Raw genomic sequence first — 19,945 nt, 5'->3', positions numbered from 1 at the left:
ATTCAACGTAATTTTACACTATTGCCACGTTAAGCGCGATCGTCGCATATAGTCTCTACTAAAGTAAGATGTGCTATGATGAATGGTGAGGCGCTAAAGAACTGTACGTAAAAGGGGAAGTTTATTCGAGTTGCCTGCTTGTTCTTCTAGAACTAATGTGCGTAAGTTGATGACTTTAGAATGGGTATATATCAACCGATAATGCCGTAAATTCAGGGAATGGGTACCTTTCATTACAATAAATATACTGACAAAAATCATAAGTTTCTAACAAACAAAGTAAACTAACAAATCCTATAAAACAAGGCGATGAATTGTTTAATTAACGGGTTTAATTTTCGGATGTCATTTCAATATTGAGTAAATTAGTGTAAAGGCAATCAATTTGTATGAATGTATCAAAACTGCTTTGGGCTCGCATCCAGAAATTCCATGCTTATGCATAACTCTGACATATCTAATAAACATATAAGACAAAATAAACTCAATTATGGAGATCTCTAATGGATAAGGGGCCTTAAGACCTTGCTTATCGGAATGCTATTACACGAGATATCCGCAAGTCTCCGAGTATTTTCGACTTATTTAAGCCAATGTTAGGCCCGAGCTGCGTACAAAGAACTACCATTAAGGTTGGGCGCATTATCGTAAAAAGAATGATTGTACTCAAATGAACTGGTCCGGGTCTAATTTCGCTTAATGAAGCAAAACGCCATTTATTAAGTATTGAGTTTACGAAAATATCCACTGTTTTCGATAACAACCATGTACATGCAGGGTGTATATTTTACAGGCGAATATTATTTTCCACGTCTAAAATAGAGGTATGGGCACTGTGAATGTCATCTCGCTTTGTGTGGTAGGGCACAGGACAGCGGATGTCGTTCCAAATCTAGAGCAGAGCCCAACTGGGGAAGTACCTCCACCTGACAGAAAACCGCAGCCAAATAACACTAGACCCTACTCATAGTGTTGTCTTCCTGCCGGTGAGTAAGTTTGCCAGAGCTCAACGAGGGTGCGGAGTGTTAGGGTCGCCGGTAACGCGCATGATGTAACTCCTCTGTAGTTGCAGGCGTACATAGGCTACGGAGACTGCCTAACATCAGGCGGGACGTAAACTTGTTTGCCACCGACGTAATATAAAAATAAAATATAAACCATAGTTAGTAAAAGTAAGAACAAAACACTACCTACTTACTTAAATAAATAAAAATAATTTTATAAGAAACAAGGGCTTTTTTGATTGGTCGAGTTTACAAACATCTGTATTCTTTATTAAGGTATTATAATTTATATTAAAGTAATATATATATATACCTACACTACCTTAATATATGGACAATAAGGTTGTGTATACATATTTTTGGCACTTTTTTGTATTGATATTTTCAGACGTGATACACGAACTTTTTTAGGGTTCCGTACCCAAAGGGTAAAAACGGGACCCTATTACTAAAACTCCGCAGTCCGTCTGTTGTCTGTTCGTCTGTCTGTCTGTCACCAGGCTGTGTATCTCATGAACCGTGATAGCTAGACAGTTGAAATTTTCACAGATGATGTTTTTTTGTTGCCGCTATAACAACAAATACTTAAAAGTACGGAACCCTCGGTGGGCGAGTCCGACTCGCACTTGGCCGGTTTTTTAGTCTTAGGGGCGTGTGGATATCTGTGGAACTTTGGCAAAGATGTTCGTGTCGACTGTAAATTCGATACCTACTAGTTCACTATTTAGTAAAAAACGATTTTATAAGGCATATTTGACTTAAAAAGCGTAAGCTATGAGCATATTAACATTTAATTATTTAAGCCTCCTGTAGAGGAACGGATCAAAACATGTCGAGCGATTATTTTACTAAAATTTCGTGTCCCGTTTAAAAAAAGTAATTAATTAATTTCAACATGTTCGAATTTCACGATACGCTATTTAACGGAAGTCGGTGAGAAACAGTAATCATTGCTGATAACACCAAATTGAAAGGTTAAACTCAAGGATTAAAAGAATCTTGACAAATAGAAACTGTAACTGAATAAATCGATATCGATGGTCCCCGTAGTCTTTGATTGCGCCGCCTGTGTACGCATTAAATTAAATTTTCACCATACCAGCTGATAATCTCTTGATTGTTCAAAAACTGATAAGTAAGTTGCATTTTATCCACATGTGGGGCAAAGTAATCAGATGCAAATTTTGAGTTGTGTCCTTATGTTAGCTGGTAGAATAATTGATATTTAAGTGATGATTTTGAATAGAATAGAATAGTTTTTGTCTTTCACTCGGGGGCAAATTTTGTTTAACCCTCGTGCTTTGAAACCCTCCCCTCCCTCTGAAACCCGTGTAAAACAAATTAACTTTTATCGCTTACAATCAATATGTGGGCCGATTTATATTTTTTGGTGATTTTTCTCGCAAGAATTAGTTAATTATATTGGTAAGAAGGCCTACTAATTCTGGGCATAGAATATAATGTTTAATAAGTAACCTATAGATATTCTAGACCTTATAATAAATCTTGAAATATTGTAGACGTACTACTATCTTCCCCATCGAGTTACAAAAATTTGATAATTACATACTTACGTTGTTGTTTTTTGTAATTTAGTGAAGGAATTTTAGGATAGGGGAAAATTATCCTTGTATAATGTACCTACGTTTGTTGGATGAACATAATTTGTTATGGGTTTCATATTTACTGCCATAAACATCAACAATATGGCTTCAACTCTCACAACTGAAATGAACAGCTGAATCTAGTGATATCTTGCAAAATTAAATCCGCCAAGTTACTAAGTTACAATGTTCATACAGCAACAAGCAAACAAATGTACTCAAAAACATATTGTCCGGTAAAAAAAGCAAAAAAATAATAAATTTATAAATGGCGCAGGAATTCAAATGCTGTCTAAAAAGGGAGCATTTCTGAAGTGAGTTAAGAACCCGCCTAAAGGTAGACACTCTTATTCAATAAGCATTAACATTAAAGATTATGATACCGAGCACACCACGAGGTGGCAAAGCCGGTTATTAAGTCTCTTAATTCATTACATCAAAATCATTATGCGCGAAAATTCAACAATTAAGTCTTATCCATAATGATATTCGTACTCGTAACTCTTATTCGAAAGGAATTGTGATCGTAATACCGTCACGATCGTAATGAGGGGAGGGCAAAACAGGCCTAAAGAGTTTTCTAGTTTTTTAATAGAATCAGGTATGCAGTAAAACTCTGCGATTTTTGATATAAATCCTTCGGCTAGAATAGCTTAACATCGGTAAGTTTCAAGATACGTTACATTGGTATTTTTGTTATTGATCTAGTAGTAAGGTAGGAACTTAACTTTTGTTTCATTGAAAATACTGCACAACGTGTCTGCAACAATCTATGTATCTGCATTTGTGCATATTTCTCTGTCTAAACAGAACATATAAATTATGAAGCAGATCATTTCGGACTTTTAGACTGATATGTCCTTACATTCCATAAAAGGTGTACTTTGTCGGGGACGCGTATGGCAGCTCTGTTAATATCCTGCAGAAGTTTGTTATATGTATACCTAATGTTGAATTTTAAGCTAAGTTATCAAATGTTATTATGCCAAATATCGGCTTCTTAGCGTTATTAAAAGTGTTAAAAAAAGTGTTATTAAAAGCGTTACGTAGGTACCGGACACTTTTCCGGGAAAATAAAGTGATAAATGGAATCAATGTAGTAGTGATCATCTAGACTGCTCAAGCTGTTAAACGGTTTGATGGATAAGATGGATTACTAATCATTTCAGCACAATTCAATCCCGCAGCTATCGAAAGGTATAAACAAATCTCAAACTAGACAAAAATCAACCGCGTTTCGATCGACGTGTGAATTCTAATGAGTATATACTAACTACCCAGTTAATCTTCATTACGCCGACGCGCTGTTTGTCTGTCTGTCTGACTAACGCCCCAACAACTAACTAAATCTAGCTGTCTTTTGAGTAGAGGCTTTAAACGTGCTATGTTTTATTTCACCGCAAGGCAAATGTATCGGGGGTCTTTCGATTGCTAGCAATACAACCTGCTGACCACTGCTGACGTAATTTTGTTGCACACCGACAAGAGTCCAAATATAACCCAAATAAAAAATACCAAACGCATTAACCTTAGTATCTACTGATACATAAAATTATAAAATAAATCTGGTTAAATAAACAGTCACACAATAGGTACATACACAGATAAAAAAGATATCTTAACTCAAAACGCAAAACTCTCTTGCGCACGGTTGCTTAAAGAAAATAATAAATTGCTTGGTCCAATAAATATGTCTCGAGTTAAAAACATCATGATTTTTTAAAGCAGAATAAAAATTATTTAGTTTTATCTTTACACATTTTTGAAGCTAAAGGTAGTGATTTGAGTTAAGATATTAATTATTCGCCGCAATAAAAAAACGTCTTAGCAAGAGATATTGCACGCTCTTAAAAAACGGTTTTAGCTTGAGTAACTCTTCATCAAACCAAAAATATTACCCAATTCCAAAGAAGAAGCACCAAAATTTTCCTTTGAGACTTTTAAGTTTTTAGGCAAGAGCGATTAATTCTTGATTTGATGTTTTCAACCTATAGTCAAGAGCCAAAGCTATTTCAAAGAAGAAGCACCAAAGTTTTGCTTTGAGACTTTTAAGTTTTTAGGCAAGAGCGATTAACTCTTGGTTTGACATATACATTCTACAGTCGAGATATAAGAAGTTCAAATAAAAAAATACACGGTTTTACGCCAAGATTTAGTTAATTCTTGGCTTGATTTTAATAATTCTTGGTTTGATGCTTAAAAACTCTATTCAAAATTCAAGTAGCTCTTAAATCAAAACTTAACACAGGTTTACGTCAAGATTTATTAGATTCTTGGCTTCATATCCCAAATTCTTGATTTAATGTCTACAAGATCCATTCGAAAATCAACACGTTTAAATCGAATAATAACAAAGTTTTGCGTCCAGAGCTAATACATTCTTGGCTTGATTTTAACAACTTTTGGTTTGATGCTTATAAACTCCTTTTAAAATTCAAAGAGCTCTTAAATCAAAAATTAACACGGATTTACGTCAAGATTTATTACATTCTTGGCTTCATATCCCATATTCTTGATTTAATGTCTACAATCTCCACTCGAGAATCAACAAGTTAAAATCGAATAATAACAAAGTTTTGCGTCAAGAGTTAATACGTTCTTGGCTTGATTTTACTAATTCTTGGTTTGATATTCTTGAAACTACATTGAAGATTCAAGATATTTAAATAAAAGAATAATACGCCATATAAAAAAGTCATATCTTAAACGGAATATTAAAAACATTAGAGTTTCTTACACTTTTCGTGGTGTTGCCACTGCACAAAAAATGTCTTTAAATTGGTAATTGTGATTATCCGTTTAGTTTGTATAGTTTGTTAAAGGACTGTCTCATTTCAAACATAGACAGAGAGAATCATACTATCTTAGTCTTACACCAGTACAAGCACCGAAAAGAAAAGGATGAGTATAGATTTTAGGGTTCCGTACCGAAAGGGTAAAAACGGGACCCTATTACTAAGACTTCGCTGTCCGTCCGTCTGTCCGTCCGTCCGTCCGTCTGTCACCAGGCTGTATCTCGTGATCTGTGATAGCTAGACAGCTGAAATTTTCACAGATGATGTACCTATTTCTGTTGCCGCTATAACAACAAATACTAAAAACAAAATAAAATAAATATTTCTTTCCAATCTCGAGGTTCTCGTCCAATCACCGAAGTTAAGCAACGTCGGGCGAGGTCTGTACTTAGATGGGTGACCGTTTTCATAGATAATGATACGGAACCCTTCGTGTGCGAGTCCGACTCGCACTGGCCGGCTTTTTAGGGGTCCGTACCCAAAGGGACCTATTACTAAGACTTCGCTGCCCGTCTGTCCGTCCGTCTGTCATCAGGCTGTATCTTATGACCCGTGATAGCTAGACAGTTGAAATTTTCACAGATGATGTATTTCTGTTGCTGCTCGGCTATAACTACAAATACTAAAATCTCGAGGTTCACGTTCAATCACCGAAGTTAAGCAACGTCGAGCGGGGTCAGTATTTGGACCGTTTTTATAGATAATGGTACGGAACCCTTCGTGTGCGAGTCCGACTCGCATTTGGCCGATTTTTTTGTTTTTATTTACTGACAATTTGGTTTGACCAACTAATTTGTGTTTGCCAGACTATAATATATATAGTTTGGTCAAGCCAGGCTGTCTCATTTCAAGCATATAGACAGAGAGAATCATACTGTCTTTGTCTTACGCTAGTACTAGCACCCTAAAGAAGGGGATCAGTATAGTTTTCATTGTTCTTACATACTGACAGTGACAAGTTGCGTTTGACAACGCGCGTTAAAAAGCGCTTTAATCCGTCCGCACGTTAAATTCGATTTAACGACCAGCGCTTAAAGTCGAAAATCCAACAACGCTTAATAAAAAGCGCCACCGCCATCGTGTGAATACTAGTTAATAATCTGTGGTGTGAATAAATACACATTCCACACACATTACACACACATTACACACACACACACACACACACACACACACACACACATTTTCACATGTATCCATTTGTGTCATTTAAACGCTTTTTTTTTTAAAAGCGATCGTGCTAATGAGGCCTTATATTGAAATATGGTTAGTCAAAAATCTTCAGTACACTGTCTTGTTATTTAATATAGAATGTCTTTGGCCTTAAGGCCCCAGTACACAATGGCCCAGCGTCGGCCAGTCTAAGGGACGCATTTATGCGTTAGAGGGAGCAAGTGATATTGCTATCTCAATCCACCGCATAGCTGCGTCACTTAGACTGGCCTACGCTGGACCATTGTGTAGAGGAGCCTTTAAAGTTCTTATTTTGACAAAAAAATAGGCCCCTTAATAAAAAGACTTCCCGGGAACCGGGAAATAAAATTTGTAAATTGGCAACACTCAACTGATAGTATCCTTTCCTATCGTTATTTTTTTCTCTCCAATCTCTTCCGGAACATATTCAACGCTTGCGCCGCTTACCGTTTATCTGTTTATGGATATCACGATTATCACGATAGTAGTTTATTATTATTTGTGTGTGATCTGCTGCTGTACGTGGCCACAGGGGACTCGAGTGCATTACAAGAGATAATGGAAGAAACGAGCGTGTTACTTCATTCGTGGGGCATGCCACCCGAAGTGGTGAAAAGTTTTCTTGGTAAGTACCTAGTCAGTTATTCAAGTAATTATAAATTCATTTACGAGTAGTAGTAAGTAAGTATTATTATAAATAATTATATCTAAATGTCACCCGATCTGTTTGGACGAAAGTTTTAGGTTGTGCCTATCAACTATCAATGGCGTGGGCGGCGTGGATATTTCCGTGGTAAAGCCTAAGCAAAGATAGATTACCTATATTTTTCTTTAATCTTGTGTGTCTTGTTGTCCTATTTTGTAAATATTGGACAAGCCGGCCCCCCTTTGGTATAGTCTGACCCATATTTCCCAATCTCGAGGTTCTCGTCCAATCACCGAAGTTAGCAACGTCGGGCGAGGTCACTACTTGGATGGGTGACCGTTTTCATAGATAATGGTACGGAACCCTTTGTGTGCCGTGTGCTACCACTGGTGCCGTTACTTAATGTTATTTTGTATTTTAGATAATGATCTTTCAATCGAAAAATTTAAAGACTTGACTGATGCATATCTCAAAGAACTGTGTCCTCATATTGGACAAAGAATAACATTAAAGACCCACATCCACGAGTTGCTGGATTCTTTTGCTGAAACAGAAACAACAGATACTACTATGGACATGAATAAGGATGCTAATTCTCCCAAGAGTAACTTAGGATTAGACGACTCAAATTTAAGTCTTTCATTACTCAATGACATCACTAATATTTTTGAAGATACAAATAGACCCCCGCTGCCTGAGTTTGATATGCACACATTGTTGCAAACATCGGCCCATGGCAATAGCGTGCTTAATTATTATAAGTCATTCAAGATACTCAATGCAAAGAAGCGCAATATACTGGTGGACATTATCATCAAACACATATATACATATATTGTCAACAAGTAAATACAAATTTTAATTAGTTTGTATGTAGTGCTTTGTAGATCATTAATCGCCAAGTAGTCAAAACTTTTGGTTTACTTTAGAGCAAACAAAAGATTTTTATATTTCAACCTAAACTGGTGAATATTATCATCAAACACATCATTATTTTAGTAGTTTTAAGTGGTTATTTATTTTATTTTTACTGTATTTCTTCTTGTCTTTTAAATTTATTGTATTTGTATTGTAAAATTATGTAATGGGTCTATTGCCAGAATAAATAAACATTCATTCATTCATTATAATATTATAAATGCGAAAGTGTGTCTGTCTGTCTATCTTTTATCATAGTGAAATTTATTATAGAGATAGTTTAGTATATTAAACCTATAGTATATTAAAATGGTTTAGTAAAAGTAAATTTCTCACAGAGCCCCTACAGAAGCTAGGGCTCCGCGGAGCACATTTTGAGAATGCCTAGTATATTATATACATAAATTGACAACAAGTAAAAATATAAATTTTAATTAGAATGTATGTAGTGCTTTGTAGATTATTAAAGGCTTAGTTAGTAGTCAAGTCTTAGTTTAGAGCAAACAATTCTTTTTAATATTTAAACCTCTGATGCCCAAACCGATGCCTCTTTCTAACAATCTTTCCTGGGTTATTTGGCATATTACGATTTTTGGCCCATCTTTGTAAAAAAAACACATTTTACTTTAACTGGATGGCATATAGCCGGAGAGCTGGCTACTAGGGCGGGTCATTTTTACTTTTTATTTTATTTTATAAAAAGTAAAAATGCCAAGACGAGACAAAGGGCAAAAGGCAGTGCATTTTAATATATTTCCAGAAGTTTCTGTTGGGAGGAAGTAGTGCCAAATGGCTCACCTCCTGTATTGGATTCTGAAATAATATGCAATGTTTTTTGTTACAATGGGAAAATATAGGCCGTCCTATATAAATAAGACTTTTTCCAAACTTATTTTTTTTTGTCTGTTATTCTGACCTCCACCCATTAAAAGCTTCCAGGTTTCCGAATCTAGTATTAAGGACAGTATAGTAATCTAACTATACGGGTTTGGTTGCTCTCATTGTTATGTCATTTCTGACGTAGCCAGCTCTTAGTCTAAAATAGTATAAGAGATAAGTTCCCCTTTGTGCATGTTAAATCAGTACAAAATACATATTTATTTAATAATAATATTATTATGTTACCTTTGTTTGTTTTGCCATTATTAACTGTGTTTTACTTAAACATATAAAAATGTTGCTTTCAGCAAATTGAAACCCGAGGACTACAATATACTCGGTGCCAAAATAATATCACTTTTTCCATGTGAGACTCTAGAAACTTACTACGTGAAAGCCATCCCCACTTGTAAGTCGCTTACAGGAAAATACGTTCCTGCAAAAGGAAAGCTAGTTGATAAAGTACGAAACCTTTTGTTCATTTCTGGAGAAAAACGAAGGAGTTCTGCTACTAAAATTGACACATTAACTGCGAGTGGAGAAGAATTAATTGAAACTGAATGTTTAGGTTTGTGATAAATTCTTATTCAATATATTCTACTTAGGTATCTCTCGGGAGACTCCAATTTATTATTTTATTACTTACATTAGTTAAGAAAAAAAAAAATGCAATGACTACAATATTTTGTATTATTTGTATTGTAAGTATGACAGGTTGATTTATAAAATGTGGTGTTTGTTTTCAGATGACGATGACGTTTTATGGTTGAATAATAATAACGAGCCTTGGGAAGATGTCATTAGCAAATGGAAGAAAACATTCAGACTGAGAAGGAGGCACACCAATTCATCTACAGTCCATGATTTTCTTGAAAATTGGAGCATTTTAAAAAGTGATAGAGGACATGTCCTGGTAAGTCCTTTATGCATTTTGAACTCAAACAAAACTGTTTTCAACTGACTTCAAAATTTCAAGAGGAGGAGGAAATGTTTTTTATGTTTGTTACCGATTAAAAAAAAATGGTTCCAGATTAGGCCCATTTTATTGTTGAGCGTACCTTACCTACTGTCATTGACACGCTGGGCTGGGCTGACATGTTGAAGTCGGTTTTTTTTTTTTTCATAAAATTATTTTCTCTTCTTCCTCGGTCCCTCACTGCTGAGGATTGCGACCATGTATGCTCCATCTCCATAGTGTGTGAATTGGTTCTGAAGTTACTTAATAGTTAATAAATTTTTTTTTAGATTAATTCCGATTTTGAAGAACTGTTCAAAGAAAAGTCGTTGAATTTCCATAAGAATTGGCATGACTTTTTTCAGAAGCTTCTTATAGCAAAGAAGGGCCAAATAAATAATAAAAATGCACTCTCTCTAATCGAAACATTGAGTGCCATAACAGATGAAGGTAAGCGGTTCCCTTTACCTTTTCGTGTAATATTATTAGGTACATTATTAATATAACATCAGGTATTATAATTCTGAAAGAGTTTAAAGTTTGTATTGTAAGATGTATGATGTAAAGCTGTATGATGTACGAATGTATTGCCACATATCAGCTCCTTTAATATTAATAGTTTTCTCCAAATTCTAATTCTATATTTTGTTAATAGATAAAAGGATTCCGGTACAAATAAGCTTATTGGCGTACTTAATCCCTCCAAAAGGCAGACTTTCAAGAACTGTCAAATACTCATCGACGGAAGCAACTGAAGGCATCATCGTACAAACAGACGTAAGTTACCTATGTGTATTATCAAAGATAGATATAACTCCGTAATAGATAGATACAGTCTAAGGAAAAAACGTGCCTCGAAAATCAAGAAAATTTGATTCTCGTTCAGAGGGCGCTACTAGTTTTGGCCTACAGTCGTATAGATGGCGTTGACGGTTTCGTTTTGTTATTTAACAATTTTTAACCGTACCGTACCGTACCGTAGTATGAAGTTCATGGCCTTCACTAAATTAAAAAGCTACATTGTTTCACTCCCTGGAGTGAGGAAAGTCGCACTTTCCTCACTCCAGGGAGTGACGAAAGTAGGCTTGTTCGAGCTGCTGAGGTGAAAAACTAATTTCAGACCTCATGTCATTGTATGTGCAAAGTTTCATTACAATCCAACACGTAACCTCTTCTCTACTGTATTCTTTGTATTGTTTCCTGTAATGAAGTGTACAATAAAGAGTATTTGTAGTATTGTATTGTATTTTTAAAATGAGAACGGAACTTCGTTTGTATGGGAAGGTGAAATTCGGCCGAGCTTGCCGGAGACTCTTAAGCCAACTTACTTGGGATTAGCCGGTTAAACCTGAAGTGGCTGGAGTTACCATGGTTTCTAGTATAATTTGACACTGGGTTAACGGTTTAACCGGTTAGCCCGGGTTAGTGGGATGGTGCAAGTGGCACTCATAATGCGTTTGTTTCTATTTATGCGTATTAATTTGAGTACTTTTTTATGTGGTATGTTATAGAAAGACCTCTCAATAATAGAAATATCAGTTAAAAAAATTACTTCTATATCATATCATGGGAGTTGTATTACTGGTAATTTGAACTTTATAGCAAACTTGTTATTCAAACGAATTGTTTAACTAATAATTCTTACTATCGCCGCTACTGTACGTCGTCTGCTTAGCATATCACTTATAATGTATTTGATTTCAGACCGCCGGAGATATCGACAAGAAGATACAAGAACAGAAATCTAAGAACTTGGCGCGGAAACTGTCAGTGCAGCCGTACGTCTTACTACAGGGCAGCTTACATAATTTCACCTGTTTGTACATGGTCATTGATGACATAAAGTATGTATTCGATTGCGCAAGCAAAGCATTTGACCTACTATTTAAAATGTATCATGTATTTCATGTGCGATACCCAAATGCTTCTGAATATTTATATTTAACAATACAAAGGAAAGTTTACGGAATAGTAACCAAGTATGATAGGGTTCCTCCACATGTTGTAGAAATTTTAAACATGAAATAGCAGGTCTGCTTTAAAATATTTCTTCTTTAAAATTGATATATTATATAAGCAAGCACATTGTATTGCTGAGAATCGTGCAAACCTGTCATTATGTTGTGTCCTAAATGTAAGCTAGACATCCAAAACTTCAAAAGGTATATTTTACACTTGGAATTAATTCATAGCATCACGAATTATTTTGTTTGTCCTATAGAAAATTGTAACCGGACTTATGATACAAAATATAATCTGAAAGATCATTTGTTTGGTTTTCACAAATTATTTAAAGAGCGTAAGCTCGACAGTAATGAAACGAATGAAGTAGTGACCTTAAGATCACAAGGCACGCAGAGCCAATCAGATGCCGCGTCTTCGTCGACTCAACACGACAAAGATAATTCTGACATAAAAGAAACACAGTCAACTTACAATGTCAGTAGCAATGCAGACGATAAATTACTAGAAATTCAAATTGTTAAATAACAAACGAAACCGTCAACGCCATCTATACGACTGTAGGCCAAAACTAGTAGCGCCCTCTGGACGAGAATCAAATTTTCTTGATTTTCGAGGCACGTTTTTTCCTTAGACTGTATCTATCTATTACGGAGTTATATCTATCTTTGATAATACACATAGGTAACTGCCTTCAGTTGCTTCCGTCGATGAGTATTTGACAGTTCTGGAAAGTCTGCCTTTTGGAGGGATTAAGTACGCCAATAAGCTTATTTGTACCGGAATCCTTTTATCTATTAACAAAATATAGAATTAGAATTTGGAGAAAACTATTAATATTAAAGGAGCTGATATGTGGCAATACATTCGTACATCATACAGCTTTACATCATACATCTTACAATACAAACTTTAAACTCTTTCAGAATTATAATACCTGATGTTATATTAATAATGTACCTAATAATATTACACGAAAAGGTAAAGGGAACCGCATACCTTCATCTGTTATGGCACTCAATGTTTCGATTAGAGAGAGTGCATTTTTATTATTTTTTTGGCCCTTCTTTGCTATAAGAAGCTTCTGAAAAAAGTCATGCCAATTCTTATGGAAATTCAACGACTTTTCTTTGAACAGTTCTTCAAAATCGGAATTAATCTAAAAAAAAAAATTATTAACTATTAAGTAACTTCAGAACCAATTCACACACTATGGAGATGGAGCATACATGGTCGCAATCCTCAGCAGTGAGGGACCGAGGAAGAAGAGAAAATAATTTTATGAAAAAAAAAACCGACTTCAACATGTCAGCCCAGCCCAGCGTGTCAATGACAGTAGGTAAGGTACGCTCAACAATAAAATGGGCCTAATCTGGAACCATTTTTTTTTAATCGGTAACAAACATAAAAAACATTTCCTCCTCCTTTTGAAATTTTGAAGTCAGTTGATAACAGTTTTGTTTGAGTTCAAAATGCATAAAGGACTTACCAGGACATGTCCTCTATCACTTTTTAAAATGCTCCAATTTTCAAGAAAATCATGGACTGTAGATGAATTGGTGTGCCTCCTTCTCAGTCTGAATGTTTTCTTCCATTTGCTAATGACATCTTCCCAAGGCTCGTTATTATTATTCAACCATAAAACGTCATCGTCATCTGAAAACAAACACCACATTTTATAAATCAACCTGTCATACTTACAATACAAATAATACAAAATATTGTAGTCATTGCATTTTTTTTTTCTTAACTAATGTAAGTAATAAAATAATAAATTGGAGTCTCCCGAGAGATACCTAAGTAGAATATATTGAATAAGAATTTATCACAAACCTAAACATTCAGTTTCAATTAATTCTTCTCCACTCGCAGTTAATGTGTCAATTTTAGTAGCAGAACTCCTTCGTTTTTCTCCAGAAAAAATTTCATAAAGTTTTTCACTAGAACAACTAAATTCGAGAATTAAGTATTTTAATTACAGCAGTTCGGAAGATAATCATCCACCGCCAATTAATAACAAACATTTAACTAATGGATCAATCATTATGTCAGCTTCCGAAATGCTATGTTTAGTAAGAAATTTTCGGTATATAATTGGTGACCTGATCGCTGATAACGATGAGATATGGAAATACTATTTGATGTTGCTTAGAAATAACTGATGTGTTAACAAGTCAAGTAATTTCCTTAGAACATTTACAAAATTTAAAAGAAGTTATCAAAGAACATCACGAAATGTATTGTCAATTATTCCAGACTCACTTGAAGCCGAAATATCACTTCTTGTTACATTATCCTTCAGTAATCAAAAAATGCGGTCCACCTATTTTTTACTCTGCATTCAAATTCGAAGCTAAACATAAAGATTTGAAACGAGTGGCCCAGTCTATAACATGTCGCAAAAATTTGTGTTATTCAATCGCGTTGCGGTGTGAATTGAAAACCAGCTCAAGATATATAACGAAAATTGGCTTTAACGACGCTATCAATGTTGGTAAAACGAGCCGTCTTAACATTCCAAAAGCATTAGAGGATGATTATCTTTCAGTTCCAACTTATGAAATCAACGGCATTATTTACAACACAAATAGTGTATTGCTCTTTGACTGCGTAGACGATAACCCGGATTTTTTAATGGTTAATAACATTTTTGTGAAAAACAATGATTTGAACTCGGTATTATTTTCTTGCAAAAAAAATACAAGTTTATGGTTATAGCAACCATTTTAAAGCTTATCAGGTCGAACGAGACTATGATCATTATAACTGTAAGTTAGTGTCCCTGACCGATTGTCATAGCCAATTGCCTATGACACTCCGCTCAGTTGGCGAAAGATTGTACATTTCATTGTATAAATAGTTGTATCAAGGTTCGACCATGCCGCTTCTTAAGTGACGCAGATGCACCGTAAATTGAGCTGTAAACTGAGTAAACCCACAACCACGAGTTGCTGAATTCTTTTGCTGAAACAGAAACAACAGACACTACTATGGACATGAATAAGGATGCCAATTCTCCCAAGAGTAACTTAGGATTAGACGACTCAAATTTAAGTCTTTCATTACTCAATGACATCACTAATATTTTCGAAGATATAAATGTCTACCCCCGCTGCCTGAGTTTGATATGCACACATTGTTGCAAACATCGGCCCATGGCAATAGTGTGCTTAATTATTATAAGTCATTTAAGATACTCAATGCAAAGAAGCGCAATATACTGGTGGACATTATCATCAAACACATATACACGTATATAAATACAAATTTTAATTAGGTATGTAGTGCTTTGTATATTATTAATGGCCAATTAGTCAAAACTCTTGGTTTACTTTAGAGAGGGCAAGGGCATGCGATAAAATCGTTACGCTTACGACGCGTCACTGCGATTCCGTACCCTCACCGTTTTTTAAGCAGCGGTGTGGTCGAACCTTTAGGTGATTACTGATTAAGTATTTAAATTAAGTATTTGAGGCCTGAGAGACGTTTATGGTTACTTTGTAAGTTTAATTTTATGTTGTGAATTTTTAAATTGTAATAAGTACAAACTTAATGAGGCAAAATAAATGTATATTCATGAGACTTTTAATAAATAAATAAATTGTACATTTCATTGTATAAATACATAGTTGTATTAGATGATTAAGTATATGACCTAATATGGCAGGTGCCTAACACCCTATACATATTTAAGTATACGTACAGTAAATTACTTTAAATTAAATATGACACTTTGTAGTTATAAAATTAGGGGTTTCTGCACAGAGGGAGCAACCTCGCGAGGAAATTGCCGCGCGAAGCAAACGACCCATCCTCGCGCGGCAGTTTGCTCGCTAAAATGGCGTCACTCTGTCAGCTGTTTATGGTTAAGGTCGACTGGGACAAATGCGTCAGTTGAGGTAAGTGAGTCTTTTTAGAATTACAAGAAGATGGATAGGTTTCGACGAAATTTTACCAAGGCGACAATTAGGCCATTTCAGGCATCGATGAAAGACCGCTTTTAGTATAATTAATTTCCTTTACACTTAAATAACATTTTCTTGTAATTGTAAAAAGACGCATTTACCTCAACTGGCGCAATTATTCCGGTTCACCTTAAATAGGTACCTACTTGAATATACTTACCCCCTTATAAACTTCTTTCCTGCCTCAATTAGTTAATTTATGTTTTGTCCTTATCTCTCACTTCGACAGTTGTCTTTATTAAAACGACACAAAGCATAAATTAAGTAATTGAGACCTGAGAGACTTATGAATGAGGGGGTTACTTTAGAAGTTTAATTTTATGTTGTGAATTTTTAAATTGCAATAGGTACAACCTTGATAGAGGCAAAATAATATTATGACTTTTAATAAATAAATACATGTTAATTATTTTGGATATTATTTATTAGGGTTACCCACTTTTCCTACATAAAATAATAAAAAAGTAGGTAGAGGTTGTGTACGTTAACATTATAATCTGGGTTTTTTGTTTGTCCTTGTGTGCCCTTGAGTCATGTTAACGTAGACAAGATTTTTGATGTAAAGGATTATTTTTTATAAACCAACATGACTATTGTAATTCGTTGAAGATGTAATGTTTGTTGTTTATTTGAATACAAAGAGATGTAACCACTTTTTGCGTTGTAATAAGGTCCAAAAGTGGATACATCTCTTTGTAGTCTACTGTTTCTATGTTTTAGAGCGAGATACTAATATTGCTTACGTCAATTCAGAAGTTACTTGAAATAAATGTTTATAATTAATTAAATCACATATTGTCTTAATCAAGGATAATTATTTTATGTAAAAGCTTGAATTTTTTTATCAAGATGTTTTACTGATAAACAAAACAGTATTGTATCGAAATACGCCATATGATTACGTACTTGAAGGAAAACCGACATTATATGCCTAAATAACAAACAAGCGTACTTATGATGTATTTATTAAAACTAATCATAAACAATGGCCTATTTCGAACAAAGCTGTTTTGTTTATCAGTTAAACATATCTTAATTAAAATATTCAAGCTTTTACATGAAATAATATTAATATCTTTGATGAAGAGGACAACTTTTGATTTAAAACATTCTAATTATTAACCTCAAGTAACTTTTGAATTGTCATAAGCAACAGTAGTATCTCGCTTCAAAATATGGAAAAGTTTAGAACTACAAACATTACATCTTCAACGAATCACGAAAATCATCTTGGTTTAAGAAAATTAATTCTTTATTCAAAACATACTAAACTTTGCGCTAAGAAATTTCTACTCTAGATATAAATAATATCATATTTTACATTGAGTAACGTACTCTTGAACCAATGCTTTTTCTTGTTTTCATGGAGAAATATAATTCTCAATTCAATTATGAGTATCTAACCCCAAGAAACAAAGTTTCTTGGCACAAGTTCTTTAAGTATTGCCCTGAGACACTTAAGATTCAATTCAGAAAATACTATGATTTGACTTAAGTTACCGGTTTCATACGCTAAGAAATTTCGGCTCTTCGTGTGAAAAAATAAAAAAATTACATTGAGTAACATACTCTTAAGCCAATGCGTTTTCTTGTTTTCGTGGAGAAATGCAATTCTCGATTGAAATTATGAGTCTATACCCCAAGAAACAAAGTTTCTTGACACAAGTTCTTTAAGTATTGCACTAAGACACTTAGGTTCAATTTCAAAAAATACAATACATAAAACAAAACGCAAACGCTCTTGGTGGGAATATTGAGCTTTTTAAAAAAAAAACTTTTTATAGCTCGGATAAAGTATTGATTTTTTTACCTTAAATAATAAAATTTGAAACCTTTTATATCTTGACGCAAGAATTTTATTGTTTCCTTATATAGGAAACACAAAATATCTTGACACAAGAGGATTTACTTGGCTGGAGAACTATTTTTTTTCTGTGTAGTTATATCCGTTTTTATAGTAATATACAAATGCGGATAAATTGAGACTCAGTCAAAGCCTATATTTATTTAAACATTATAACACAGTACATGAAAGTACAAATAGCGGACTTAATGCTAGAAGGAATTATCTACCAGTCAACCATGTAAGCCTTCACCATGTAAGTACCAACTTATTTTTCCAATTCACCCCTTCAGCTAAAATGATTACTTACCTAAGTATTTAAAGCTTAAAGAAAGGCCATTAAACTTGAGAGCTATGAACTATCTTTTTGAAGGTAAACAAAGAAGCAACATTGTTACTCTTGTTCCGACAACTATATAAACTACCATCGTGCGTGCGATTAGATTGACTACTTAATCAATTCATTAGTTTCATTACCAGCAGAGCTGACTACAGACGCTTCACACCGTATCTCTGCTTGACTGCTTTACTAGCTATGATATCCAAGAATGGATTATTCAGAAGCTCATTATCTTTGTATAGAGCCGTAGTAGACAATAAATTAAATGACTACTAAACAATTTTAAAAATATTAGAAGTACCTAGCATAATTTTGTATCGATATTTATAGCAGGACGGAGAAACGTTAATATTTACGAGTAAGAACAGCTAAAATAATGATAGACTTACTTTATAAGACCTGAAATAAAGACTTTCAATTTCAATAAAAATCAGACAGAAATTATGCAAAATTGAACCCTACCTATCACTTTGAAATTAAGTTCAAAATCAGGTGGAAAATATGTTCCCTCTGTTCGTATTTGAAGGATAAGGAGAAGCTGAAAATCTTAGCAACATATAGGTACTATAACGATGAGGATGAGGAATAAAGGGGGCTAAAATGGAATTATGAGAATGATGAGATCATTTAAGAATTCTAAAATGAAGTTCTAGAATTAATTTGAAATTGGGAATTGAAAAGGGTTTATTTGAAAAGCTTGCAAGATTTGTACTGCAAGACTGCACAACACAAACCGTTATAAAATAAAAAGCAAAAAGACGAGTGGCCCATGAGGGGATCGAACCCGCGACCTTCGCGTTATTAGCACGACGCTCTAACCAACTGAGCTAATGGGCCGGCGGGAGAGCGGCCGAAATACGCGACCCCTACCTGTGCTCGCGTTTTCTATGTGATAACAACCATGGTATTTAACTATTTATTAGACTATGATAACAACATAAAGTTGAAACAAAAGATCAATCAGCGTTTATGAAGATTAATTTTGTTTGTGCTGAATATTGCTTTGGCCTTGTTTTCTGATTTAAATTTTAAATAAATATGTTAACATTTTTATGTTGTAGGAATGTTAACATGCTGGTGTAGGTACCTAACATGTAGGTAGGTATAAAATATGCTAAGAAACATTCACACCGGCAAGTACTTACTAGATACTTTTTTTGACGGAGCGTTAGCGAAGGTCTCCGTTTCAGCTTGGGCAACAATGCTTTCGTATATCCGGATGTTCTGGAATAAATGGCCGAGCGAAAGCGAAGGTGTCAGTTTCAGCTTGGGAAAAAATGCTCTACAGCTCGCAATTCTCAACCGATTTTCCTGAAATGATATGAGCAGGTTTAATATATAATTAATATTTATAATTACACGTTGACGTAACTGGTGACCGAAGAGCTGGCGGCTTCCTCGCACAACGTATCAGCATTGCGATACAGCGAGGAAATGCCGCCAGCATCCTTGGTACAATGCCTCAAGGGCCTATTTTAGATTTAAGCTAGTTATTAATTTCGTTTACGTAGTACCACTGTATAGATCTTGATGTAAATAAAGCGTATTAAAAAAAAAATTAAATATACTTACAAAATTTATTGTGGATTCAGTTTTTAGATTTTTTTTTTCAAAATGGCGGTCATACATTTATTCAATTTTAAGGTCTGCTCGCGAGGTCTACAGCTCACAGGGCCACAAGCATAATATGTAAAAGCCCAACAATGACTATAGTAAGCCAAACAGCTCAATTCTTTAAAAAAGTAGGAAAATCGATTAGATCGAGTTCTAATAGACAACCGCCACTGTAATCTATACAAAGATCATTATTTCAGCCCGATATTTATACGCACTAATTATA

The 19,945-nt window shown here is 34.5% G+C and overlaps 1 protein-coding gene, 1 long non-coding RNA gene and 1 other non-coding gene across 3 annotated transcripts in view; 1 reads left to right on the top strand and 2 right to left on the bottom strand.

Moving 5' to 3' along the window:
- Positions 1-19,945, top strand: part of LOC134749439 (DNA-directed RNA polymerases I, II, and III subunit RPABC1) — a 215,448-nt gene that overhangs the window by 82,195 nt on the left and 113,308 nt on the right. The window lies entirely within an intron of this gene.
- On the bottom strand, positions 17,154-17,853 carry LOC134749452 (uncharacterized). Its single transcript, XR_010128491.1, has 2 exons — positions 17,614-17,853; positions 17,154-17,378 (listed from the first exon to the last, which is right to left on the bottom strand). It is a non-coding gene; the product is annotated as an uncharacterized LOC134749452 (long non-coding RNA).
- Trnai-aau (transfer RNA isoleucine (anticodon AAU)) lies at positions 18,869-18,942 on the bottom strand. The gene has a single exon. It is a non-coding gene; the product is annotated as a tRNA-Ile (tRNA).

The sequence above is a fragment of the Cydia strobilella genome, chromosome 18 (genome assembly GCF_947568885.1).
Source record: "Cydia strobilella chromosome 18, ilCydStro3.1, whole genome shotgun sequence".
NCBI classification, from domain to species: Eukaryota; Metazoa; Arthropoda; class Insecta; order Lepidoptera; family Tortricidae; genus Cydia; species Cydia strobilella.
The sequence above is the reverse complement of the archived record's forward strand: the minus strand, read 5'-3'. Positions and strand labels throughout refer to the sequence as shown.